This window comes from Sciurus vulgaris, assembly GCF_902686455.1.
Source record: "Sciurus vulgaris genome assembly, chromosome: 15".
NCBI lineage: Eukaryota > Metazoa > Chordata > Mammalia > Rodentia > Sciuridae > Sciurus > Sciurus vulgaris.
This window is the reverse complement of record NC_136476.1, coordinates 54,418,894-54,432,007: the sequence shown is the minus strand read 5'-3', so window position 1 is coordinate 54,432,007 and position 13,114 is coordinate 54,418,894. Positions and strand designations below refer to the sequence as shown.

The window sequence follows — 13,114 nt, the reverse complement described above, 5'->3', positions numbered from 1 at the left end:
GTTGCCACTTTTTCATTTGCACTAATTGGACTATCATGAAAGTAGTTTTACGTATACAGAAATATATTTTGATATGAATATATTTCCTCATCTGTTTCTAAAAATCAGCATTATAGTTTACACAGAATAAAAATTACAAATGGTTTACAATTCAGTAAGTTTTAAAAATTCAAGTGTATAAAATTCTGCAATGTCTACCACGATTAAGACACAGAATTTTCAGGCCTTCAAAAGGCTCCTTTCATGCTTTTTCACAACAAATTTCTTTTTTTTTAATATATATATATATATTTTATATGTTGATGGACCTTTATTTTATTCATTTACTTACATGTGGTGCTGAGAATGGAACCCAGTGCCTCACACATGCCAGGCAAGTGCTCTACCATTGAGCCACAATCCCAGTCCCCAAATCTCTTCTTTTTATACCCAGCAACCACTGGTCTGATTTTTTTTTTTTTTTTTCATTAGTTTTGCCTTTTACCAAATGTCATAGGAATAGATTCATAGAGTATATGGTCCATTGGGTCTGACTTCAAAGATTTACTTTAAAGCTTTAGAGACTCCTCCATGTTGTAGAATGTGTACTGGTACTTTGTTCCATTGAATGAATATATCACAATTTACTTGTCAATCTATTGGATGATAGCATTCAGGTTATTTTTAAAATTTTTGTTTATTATAATATAGTTAGAAGTAACAATTGAGTCCATTTTGTGTACATTTTTTTTTTTTTTTTTTTCATTTCTCTTGGGGTAAATACCTGGGAGAACTCTTGGGTCAAAAGATAAAGTTAACCTGGAAAGATTTTTCCAAAAACTCTTCCAAAACAACACTGTTCACTGGGCATGGTGGTGCATGCCTATAATCTCAGCGACTTGGCAGGCTGAGGCAGCAAGACCACAAGTTCAAGGCCAGTCTCAGCAACTTAGTGAGACCCTGTCTCAAAATAAAAAAATTAAAAAATGGCTAGGGATTTTAGTGGGTTCAATCTCCAGGTACAAACAAAACAAACAAAAAACACTGTACAACTTTCACTGTGAATAGCAAAGTATGTGAGTTCTTGTTACTGATATCTTCCATACATTGGGAATTGTTGACTTTTCAGTTACAGTCTGTCTAGGGGATGATAATGGTATCTCATTGTGGTCTTAAGTTACATTTTCCTAATGACTAATGATTTTGATCTTTTCACAAGCTTAGCTTCCATTGCATATCTCCTTTGGTAAATAACTATAAATCTTTTGCCCAATTTTGTTAGATTGCTCATATTCTTATGAGTTGTGAAAGACCTCTGTATAGTCTGGATATATATCCTTTAAATGTTTCCTCCAGGTCTGTGGCTTGTATTTTCAGTTTATTATAGTATATTTTGAAGAGTAAATACTTTACATTTTGTTTCTGGATTGTGTTTTTTGCACTTTATTTTAAAAAACATATTACTAACCCAAGGTTATTCAGGTCATCTCCTGTTTTCTTTGAGGCCTTTAATATATTTAATTCTTATATTTAACCCTATTGTATATTAAAAGTCACCTGTTATAAGTCACATAATAGAAGAGTTATAGTTCACTTCTGTCATGAGCTATCCAGCTGGTTACACATCAATATGCTAAAAAAGCCTGTTCTTTCCTTATTGAAATGTTTGGCACTTCAGTGAATCCATTTGATTCTTCTGCCCCATAATATCTACATGTCTCTGTTTACAACAATATCACACTGTATTGATCATTATGTTCCTGATCTTTTTGCATTTCTAAATACATTTTATTAATTTTGAAAATTCTACCTAATTAAAAAAAAGACTGCTGAGCTTTTGACTGGTATTACACTGAATATAAATATATGTCTGGAAAGAACTGACATCTTTAAAAAAAATCAAATCTTCTAATCAGTGAACATAACTCCCCATTTAGATTCTCTAATTTTTGTCTGCATTGTTTCATAGTTTTCAGTGTAAAAGTTTTATGCATTTTTTTGTTTTATGCATTTTTGTTAACAATGATTACTATGTATTTCACATTTTTGATACTATGATAAAGAACATTTTAAAAAATTCTAGTTCAAATGTTTGTTGCTAGTACAAGGAAAAAGAATTGGTTTTCTTACAAAACTTTGCAAAGCTTACTTATTAACTCTAGTAGCTTTTTAAAATCAGTAAAATCCTAAATAGATTATCATGTCAACTATAAAGACTGTCTTACCTTTCTTTCTATTTGTATGCCTTCTATTTCTTTTTCTTGTCTTATTGCTCTGGTAGTATGCCTTCCAGTAAAAAATGGAGTAGACCAACTAAAAGGGAATAGTCTTGTCTTTTCACTAATTATAGAGTAAAAGTATTCAGTCTTTAGCTGTAGGTTTTAAAAAGGTCCTTCACTCCTATCTGACAAATTTGTAAATTTGTTTAAATCTATTATGTTGTTGGATTTTGTAAATGCTTATTTGCATCTATTGAGATCATATGGTTTTTCTTTATTAGCCTGTTAACAGCTGATTACTTTTCACATGTTAAACAAACTTATTCCCGGAATAAAATTCACCTACACTACAAATTTTGCTAATGATTTTTGTGCCTATATTCATGAAGGATAGTGGTGTGTAGTTTTCTTGCAAAGTCGTCTGGTTTTTGAGTTGTGGTGATAACAAGTCCTATAAAATGAATTGCAAAGTGTTAAACTTACCTTCTATATTCTGGAAGAGTCTTTATTGAATTACTATTATTCCTTTTCTGAAATTTGGTATAATGTACTATCAGTGCTGCCTGAACCTGTATGTTTCTCTGTGGAAGTTTTTATCTACCAATTCAACTTCAGGTTTTCTACTTCTTTTTTAACTTTGTATCTTTGAAGGAATTTGTCCATTTCATCTAAGTTATTGAAATCACTGATTTAAGGTTGTTCTAATAGTCCCTTAAACTTTTAACATCTGTAAAACTGGTACAATATCCCTTCTTTTATTACTGATAATACTAATCTCTAAGTCCTCTTTCATTTTGTTTTGTTTTGGTCCTAATGAGTTGGCTAGATTTTTTTTTCAATTTTATTGACAATATTTATGGTATACAGCAACAACAATGGAAATTTACAGTGGTAAATGCTTTGCATGAGTTCCATGAATTGTTACACCTATTCCTTTCTAGTTAGCATTTCTACAGGCTTGGTTAATTTCCTCTCATAACATATACAAATCAGTACTCAAAAACTTAACAAGATTGTTCAGTATGCCACAGTTGAGTGCATCTTCTTTCTCTCCAGTAATTTTATCCAAAAATTCAAGATATCTTGGCTTCCCTACACTCTGAACCATATCTCTTCAATGTAGTGTGATCCCTTCCCTGATAGGTAAACATATCCCCTTTCTGAGTGGAAACTATAGTGTGGAAACTCTCTAGGCAATATGCGGAGGACAGTGCAGAATACACTTGGTTTGTTTCCCTTCTAAGATAAGTGTACTATACAGCTTATTATCCAATGTCTATAAACAGTTATTTTGTATTTGTAGACTGGTTTCCTAGTGGTTTAATGTAAATTCAGTCCCTGGTTGTCTGTTAAGATCACAAGTCGAAGTCCACATTTACTCTTCTGTACTTAAAAACAAAAGCAAGCCAGGTACATGCCTGTAATCTCTCCCAGTGGCTCATGAGACCAAGGCAGGAGGATGGCAAGTTCAAAGCCAGCCTCAGCAACTTAGCAAGGCCCTAAGCAAGTTACTGAAACCAGTCTCTAAAAAATTTTAAAATGGCTGAGGATGTGGCTTGTGGTTAAGTGACCCTGGTTTCAATCCTTCGTATCAAAAAAAAAACAAAAAACAAAAAACAAAAAACGAAAAAGGAATCTAGGACCTAAATATTACATATTCATGGTACAAGAATTAAAGAAATCTCATGGTAACCATTCCATATTTTAATAATATAAATATTTACTTTTGTTCCATTGTAAATATTTTTTTAAAAAATGAAAATTAGGTGCATGCTGTTTACTATCTGTATTTAACTTATTGATAAAAATATTCTATTAAACATTTGTTCAATTAATCATTACCAATGGTTATAGAATATACCACAATAGAGTGAGTATCCCTTATAATCCAACAATAACACTATTTACAAGTATCTTCCATAGGAAATTCTGTCATCTAGTAATCTGCTCACTCCTTCCTTATTAAGGATTTTATTTTCACTGCTCTAATGAGCCTAATAATCTTTGCTGCCCATAAGTTCATTCTTTTCTCTACACCTTCTTCACCCAAGGAAAATTCTTTTGACTTTTTTGGTATCTATTCAAATTCCACTTAGACTTCACAAACCAGTTTGTCACATTTCTTCAAAAACCAAAATAAAACCAAAAAAAGCTTAACAGGCTATTCCTGCTACACTGACTTTCTCTGAACTACTAAACTTACTTTTAGATTCATATAATCTAAAAAAAATGCCATAATATGTATTAAAAATGTTCTATAATCATTTCAGATGTGTTAATCTTGCCTACCCAAACTACTTAGGGGCTATGAAGCAATATGAACAATATTTCCTTTCATGTTCTTTAGGATGATAATAATAAGCACAAAATAACTATTCTTTAAAATGTGCTAGGTAATACAGAGGGTGAATGGTCAGAGTTTCATAAAGATACATCCTTAATAATGCTTTAAAACAAAAGGAATTAGCCAAGAATTAGTATGTAGTCTGAGAAGAACTGCATACCACACAGTTTAAGCCATCTCCAGGAACTAATTCTCAAGTATAAGATTAGAGTACCTAGTCCAGGAATCAGCACACTTTTTATAAAGTATCAGATAAATAATTTGAACTCTGCTTGCCATACAGTCTCTGTCCCAATGGCTAATTATGTCACACAAGTAGCCATGACCAATAGGTAAATCAATAAACATGCCTTTCTTCCAATAAAACATTGTTTACACAAACGAGTGCGAGGACAGACACGGTCTGTCGGACAGTTTGCCAGTTCTTGACCCAATATAGAAGTAGTTTTAAAACTTTGCTTTTGCTTTTAAAGAAGTACTTTTTATCAATCAAACCTTAAGCAGAGTCACAAACAAAATAAAAAATAGAGTTGTTCAGGTTAAGCAGGAAAGGGGAAAAAAGATGATAAAGAGGAAAACTAGACCTTTCTCTTGCTAACACTTTTCCTTTCCTAAAGCTCTGTAGAATACAATTTAAATGCAACCAAATCTTTTATTTTTACAGGTAAGAAAATGTAAAGAAGTCAGTTGTGGTGGCATTATGTATATTCTAAGAGGTATCCATTATAATAAATTTAATTTTTTAAGGAAAAAAAGTTTTATCCAGGAGCAGTGGCACAAGTCTGTCATTCCAACAACTCAGGAGATTGAGACAGGAGGATCATAAGTTCAAGGCCTGCCTCAGCAAGTTAGGAAGACCCTGTCTCAAAATGAAAACAAGGAAGGGTTCTGGGTGTAGCTCAGTGGTAAAGTGCCCCTAGGTTCAATCCCCAATACCAAAACAGTAAGTAAGAAAGAAAAAAAAGTTTATAATATGCCAAAATATTGTAGATCCTATCTTTCTATCATAGTGCTATATTGTTCTGCCTGATTAAAGACTGCTTAGATTCCTAAAAATTTTTATCATTTTTTAAAAAACTGAGAATAAAATCTTCCCCTAGTACGAAATAACCAATTTGTAACACACATTTGAAAGATTTAGAAAACAATGAGGAATTGAAATTTTTCTCATAAGTTCAAAATACACATATTTCTTTTTACTTTCATAGCTATCCTTATTAGAAATTAGAAAGAATATTACATGAATAAATTAATGTTAAGAAAGATGATTCGTTTTTGTTTCCACAGAATTATGGGACTATAAATTATAACCTTAAGAATTCTTATCAGTTTCTCTCAAGTCACTCTGAGACAAATACACCTGTAGAGAATAAAGAATAAGTAAAGCCTATTAGGGGATACTGTTGGAAACTTAAATAGTAACATTTTAAGTACCAATACTAAGAATGATGAGTTAGGGGATGGTGGGTGTAGCTCAGTGCCAGAGAAGTAGAGCACTTTCCCCACATGCACAATACCCTGGGTTCAATCCCAAGAACTGCAAAACAAAAGACAAAAACAAACAAAAAGCCAGTGAGACAGTATGTGTTGTAATACTATTCAATTTTCAGTAAATATGGCTATCTGAATTCAGATTCAATAATCTAAAATTATTTTATTAGAAATTACCCCTAACTTTAATAAACTGACCAAATTATACTATCCTACTGTGTGCATGTACAAATATGAACAATGAATCTTAGTATTATGTATAATTATGATGAGTAAAAAAAAAATTAAGAAAAAAATTTTCCCAAACCTACAGAATCAAATTACTTCAGCAAGAACATTTTTTAAAATGGAGAGGTTTTCACAACAGTTAACATAAAATCAAATCATACTGCTATTATAATTACAAAGAATTCCATTCTTGACTATTCTAAGAAATGTCTTAACAGAAAATTTCACATCAAAATGATGCTGGGGGCAATCAGTAAGTACACTGCTGTCCCTATGAGATAAAATGTGTTTCTTCTTCTTCTTCCTTTTTTTTTTTTTTTTTTGTTAACTATTTAAAGCAAATAAAATTGCAAAGGGGAAAAATAATTTTTTACAATAAAATAAAGCTATTTTTGTCCAATGTAAGACAGAGTTACTTCCAATGTATGTTGGTCACAAACATTTTTCTGAAGTGCAGAAATACAAACAACAATGGCAAATAATGTATTATTTAACAGACAAAAATGAAAATTACATAAAATGCTGCATGACCTCATTAAGTAAAGAAATAATAATTATATTAGTAGGGCAAAAGACGGAAGTTTAGATGTCAGGAACAGTGTAAAGCCTCTATGATCAAGTAATATTATCTGAGTCACTTATTTCGTTACTTGTATGGGAGTGTAGTAAAAGGATTATTGCTAATCCTTTAACTGTGAATAATGATTTATTGAACAATTCCTAAATAAATTCCAACTGTGACCACAAAATCATACCCTCATAGGCCAAGATTTTTTTAAGGTAACAAAATTAAAATGTTTAAAAATATACACATATACACACATAATTACATTAGATTACAAAGTGATTTATATGTATCCAATATAGGCATTGAGCATTTAGTTTTCATTTTTATTTTAATCTTAATTAAACAAGTCCAACTGTGGTCCTTCCACTTAGGTTATCAATTAGAGTGGTAACAAAATTGTAAAATACTTTTTCAAATAGTTGAATTTCATTCAGAAAAATAAGGAAGCAAGTTATTAGAAAGAGGTTAAGTGCATCTTTTGTCAGTAACGTATGTTGCTCCCTCTGGCCTCATAAACAAGCTGCTCCTTTTTGAATACAGCAGACCTTCAATTTAAATTTATGGAAAGACTAAAGCAGGAGAGCCTGCACTCACAATTTTAATAACCTATTAAGTTGCGACTTCAGATTCATTTTATAACCATGCTCCTCAGGGAGCTATGCTATCTGGATAAAGATAAAATTTTTTTCCTTTAAAGATAAATAGCATCATTAATCTGCAACATTTCTTTTCTATTATCTTTCGAAATGAGGAGTTATTTTGTTCTGATCTTGAGGTAATTAGCCTTCATTCACTAGCCTGAAAATGTCTGTGTTCTGAAAATTAAAAATGTGTCATTAAGTGGAATTTACCATAATGTCATTTATCTTTATATAGTTCATCAGTGACAGCAATGGGCCTGGGAATCCATCAGCTTTTACCAAGGAAGCATTAAAACAAATTGAAAAACAGAATAATCCCAGGCACTCTTTAACACAGTCAAAGCCATTTGGGTAATTAAATAGTGGTATTTAAAGTTTTAATTTAGATTTTCCCCTCTGTTCATCAGTAGTCAAATGAGATGTTCATATTCATAACTGTTTGTAATAAAAGGTTTCATAAAGCAAGCAGCATATCAATGTTATTAAAATTTAATATATGGGGAGCTTTAAAGTTTTTATTTTCCCTAACCCTAATTTCTAAGATTACATCAGAAATATACCCTTTTTCAACTGCCTATGTTGCAATACTAGCTTCACAAAGACTGACAATTCAACCCTCAAATAGCTACCACAGAAAGTGTATGCCTTGAAATTCAACTTCATTATTGCTAATGTTGTGAAAGGATATCTTACATACTTTAAACTTGTTTTCACTAGCTACATCCCTCCAACAATTATTGTATAGATTTATCAGAAATAATTATGGGGGGGGGGGGGGGTCTGAAATAACACCAGAGGTCAAAATAAGAATTTTGTGGTAGTAGGAGAACCCAAAGACCTTCTATTACTAGTTAAGCAACTGTATTCCTATATTGGTCAGGGAAACAGTACATGATTTAGAAACCGAGATCAAAAATTATACTGTCTAGTTAAGACATTAATAATACATTGAATAATTAATAAAACAACACAATGAAATCAAGGAAAAAGATTTGAGTGTAAGAAATTTGTTTCAAAGGTGTAACAGTTTCAAATTTCAGAGCTCATTCTACATAATACTCCCTAGTTCCCTTTTTGTACTTTTGCAAATAACATGATCTTTAAAAATGTTTTCTTATTATAACCATCCAACAACATAAGGATTAACTTAATGTAGCATTGCTCACTACTAGATAATTCACATTCTGAACTTATATAGTACACTCAAATGTGTTAATGAGTGTTGCAGTATGATTTTATGTTAAACTACTGGATAATTGAGGTTTAGGGCTTTGCCACTTAGATATGCAAATTGGGGTTTCAAAAGTCTTTGGGGGGAACAAAACAGAATAAATGATTCTTTTATAAAGTATCTGTGATAGAAAGTAATTTTCTTGGCTGACAATTATGAGACACACATGTACACAAATGCATACACATACCACTAAGCAAATCTCATACCAAATGTTGGTTAAGTATCTAAAAACTTACATGAAAATGTTTTTCATCTCCAGTTCCCACCTGGTTTTTCAATGCTACTGATCTACTCTGCACTGACTCTGGGAAATGTAAATGTGAAGATAGCATTAAGAAAAGAATGTGCCTGATAATAACTCAGAACATTTTAGAAATGGAAAATTTTAGAAACAATCCAGTTTTATAATAAAGAAAGAAAAGGAGATCCCAGGAGGCGAAAACTTGGTGTATTTGTGTCAACAACAACATAGCCAAGACTAGAATCCGCACATCTAGCCTCTTCTTACACTTCTTACACTATCTGCCTTGCAGAATAATGACTCTAATATTCACTCAGTATTTAGAGATGCAATATCATCAGATGAACAAACATTAACAACAATAAAAAGCATATACTGAACTGGACAGCTTATTAAAAGTTTTCAGACAGTAATAGAATCTTTGTATTAACACAACTAACAAGCTCTTTTGTTTTACTTTGAATCATCTGCTGTTGAAATTTTAACTAATACTAATTCTAATATAATATATATCTAATATATATATAATATATTAATACTAATTCTAAGATAGTTTCTAAGCATTTCTTTCTATATCCCATAAACCTACTGTTTTTTGTTGTTGTTGTTGTTGTTGTTAAGTTTTGTCATTTTAGCTGAAATAGTTACTTACCTCATTTTAAACAAGGAAAAAACATTGGTCCAGCCAGGATGAGCAGTAATAACATTTACCTTCAAAATTATGTGGTCTTTTGTGATATAATTAAAGTCATAACAGTTCAGAATTAAATGTTAGTCAAATTCCAAGAAAAATTCAAGCTCAAATAAACAATTTGTGATTATCCTCATTCCTTCTTGGCACTAAATATTACTAAATCAATTTTGTTGTTAGAAAAAAATACAGCACAAAAGTATATATATGTACTTGTAATAGTGTTTGAAGGGGTTAAAAACACTGAAACCAACTAAGTATTTAATGGGATAGTTCAACAAACTGAAATAGCCACTGTATATATTCCATAGAATATCATATAGCTATTAAAAAGAAAAGTGAAAAGTGTGTCTCAGGTGTCCATAGAAACAATGACTCCCAAACCCTCTGTGTGTGTTTTTTATATAACCACAGAGAACACTACAGAAAGATACAGAAGATGTTAACAATGGTATACGGTAAAGGTATAGAAGCTGTCAATACTGTGTTTGGGGGCAAGGGTGCAAAGAGAGGGAGAGTGTGTTAACATGTTAACACTTAAAATTTTTTTTTAATTAATCCTTAGGGGAAGCAATTCTTTCAATAAGTAACTGTTCTATTCTATTAGATGGGCACCCTGAAGTAAGACTGAGCTTCCTTAAGCTGATCCTAGAGCTATAAAGTTCCATTGCTGGCAGGAATATTTACTAAGATTTTCTAATTGTTATTTCATCTAATGATACAGACAGCACACACACTCACAGATACATATTTCACAATCACAACTTTCTTTTAAAAAAGTTTCTTTTTAGTTGTTTTATGGATTTGTTCTTTTCTAAGAAATTTTTTTTCAAAACAAAAATTTTAGGGAATCATTGGGAAAATGGCTGTGTATGCCTACACAGAAAGATATGTCTAAGTAAAATACATATTTTTAAGGTAAAGTAGAAGAATATGTGTTTAACTTAGGGTTTTCTCAATCTTGGTACTACTGACATTTGAGTCAGAAAAATTATTTGTTGAGAATGGAAGCACACACCTGAAATCCCAGTGACTTGGGTGACTAAGACAGGAAAACTGCAAGTTTGAAGCCATCTCAGTAACTTGCTGAGGTCTTAGGCAACTTAGTGAGATACTGTCTCAAAAGAAAACATAAGAAGGTCTGGGGATGTGGCTCAGTGGTAAAGCACCCCAGGGCTAAATCCCCAGTACAAAAAAAGAGAGAGAAAAGAAAAGTTATTATTTTTTTGTAGGCAACTATTTTATATACCGTGGGATTTTTATAGCATCACTGGCCTCTACCGAATAGATGTCAGTAGTGCCTGTGTCACCTTAGTTGTAACAACCAAAAAATGTGTCCAGACATTACCAAAATGGTCCTAGGAGGTGAAGGGGTACCAAACCATTACCAAATGAGAATCATTGCTTCAGCCACAGGTTTTCTGAGAAAACAATTGTGAATGTTTATACTAGTGACAATTATCCTTTATAGACTGCTGGGCAATATTCACATATTAATGTTCTATAATGGGAAATGTTAAATATAAAACAGCATCACATCAATAGCAATCTACATCCAAGACATGAAAACTAAAGCTTAAAAAGTATTGGGAAGTAAAAAGAACTATCCTTATAAAATATACTTCTTATCTACTATGTAAATTCAAGGAAAATGTCTCTAATGTGAATCAAACCACCCTTAGGGAACTCAGTATTTTATGACTAAGAAGAAAGGAAAATAATGTGTATTCTTCTAAACTGTATCATAATTATAAAAATTTTCAAGCAATTGTCACAAAAAAGAAATTTCTAGGTCACCATTTCATCAAGTGGCTAGAGAGGCATAAGAAGCACTGAAACAGATAAAACTCTTCTACAAAATTTAGAATAACAAAACTCACAAAAAAATGTAACCCATGTTGGTTTCATAAACAGCTTATATTTTTTTAAAACTCCAAAACAAAACCAACTCTACAGGCTGAACAATTACAGATATGCTGACTTCTACCCTCCTATTAAATTTCATCAATACTGTAGAAGCACCCACTCACTGAAATAATTGTGGCCCCCAACTTAAGACTTAATATACCTAACATTTACAAGTAGCTCTTTGTCTTTCTTCATCATACATACAAGGTCATAAGTTAACAAAACACATATTAATCCCTGAATATTTTAATCACATAAAATAATTAATTTCCACATTTACTGAAAGTTCCTTAGAAATAAAATTTTTAGAATTGCCACAATATACCAAGTAATCAGAAATGTTCACTACATGAATGATTAACTGGAGAAATCAGCATTCTCTTGACAGAGAGGAACTACACCAAAAAGCAAAGAAAGTCTAAGTACAAGGTCATAGGGAATGTGTGTGAACAGGTAGGCATGTAAGAGAAAGAGATGGAAAAAGATAGAGGGAAACACAGACTAATCATTTGACCAGAAAAACTGAGTGTCTTTCAAAACATTCTTCTGCTTACGGAATCCTATTATTTCAAAATAAGACAAATGTGCAAGAATTTTTAAAACCTAAAGGCACTGGATAAAGAACGGAGGGAGGAAAACTCCTGGCTACTTGATTCTCACCTCTTCAAAGGAATTCCAGAGAGGCTACAAAGAATTGCTGGAAAACCAAAAGACTAGAGGAAAGGGAATATAAGAGGGAACCCAGAAATAAGATTAGAAAAGGTAAGCTGCAGGGAGGGGCATATGTAATGAATTTCCTTAAATGTTAGCTTTAGTTATATTTAATGACTATTAAGGAAACACTGCAGGTGTCAAAACAGGGGAAGGAGATCAATGATGTGGTATACAAAACAAAATAAACCTTGTTCATTACTAGACAGCTAGTCTTCAAAATTCTCACGAGTTTTGTATATTTTCTTATATGAGAAAAATATATAAGACTAGCATAGACAGGATGAGGGGAAAATATAATTTAGAGAAAGGACACATTTTAACAGGATAAATACTCAGTGTTCATCAGTAACATCTCTTGATAAATAGATCTTGATAAATAATATGAGTCTCCTGAATGCCCACGGCTGCTAATGCAGACTTTTAGGTGTCGTTTTCCATGTCAAGTGGCAACCAGTAGTCACACCAACTGTCAGTTTGATGAGTACTCTCTTAGCATTCAGGGATAAAGTGCACATATATGACGCCCTTCCTGACAAAAATGAAGCCAGGGAGATGAGAGCCAGCCACCAGAGGGAACACAATCAAGCTGGCAGGAAAGGACTGGAAAATGGTCATGACAATAACCCAGAAAACTGGGAAAGGGAAAAGAAGTTTGCTTATTCTAACCTGCTTCAAACCCCCCCCCCCCAAAAAAAGAGCTATTCATACAGTATAGAGTAAAAATGGGCAAATAAGAGGGAAAAAAATTGTCCTTGGTAGATTAAATCAATAATTCAGAAAGCCTCGGACCTTACAAACTATCTGCCCAAGTAATCAGATTACCAAGTAATCCTTAGCACGAGCATGTCTACTCCCA

At 32.2% G+C, this 13,114-nt stretch overlaps 1 protein-coding gene and 1 long non-coding RNA gene across 3 annotated transcripts in view; one reads left to right on the top strand and one right to left on the bottom strand.

The window, feature by feature from the left end:
• ZCCHC7 (zinc finger CCHC-type containing 7) overlaps nucleotides 1-13,114 on the bottom strand; it is a 230,835-nt gene that overhangs the window by 134,471 nt on the left and 83,250 nt on the right. The gene's annotated exons all lie outside the window — the stretch shown is intronic.
• LOC306645649 lies at nucleotides 3,887-12,942 on the top strand. The gene is made up of 2 exons (XR_013759688.1): nucleotides 3,887-5,489; nucleotides 5,533-12,942. It is a non-coding gene; the product is annotated as an uncharacterized lncRNA (long non-coding RNA).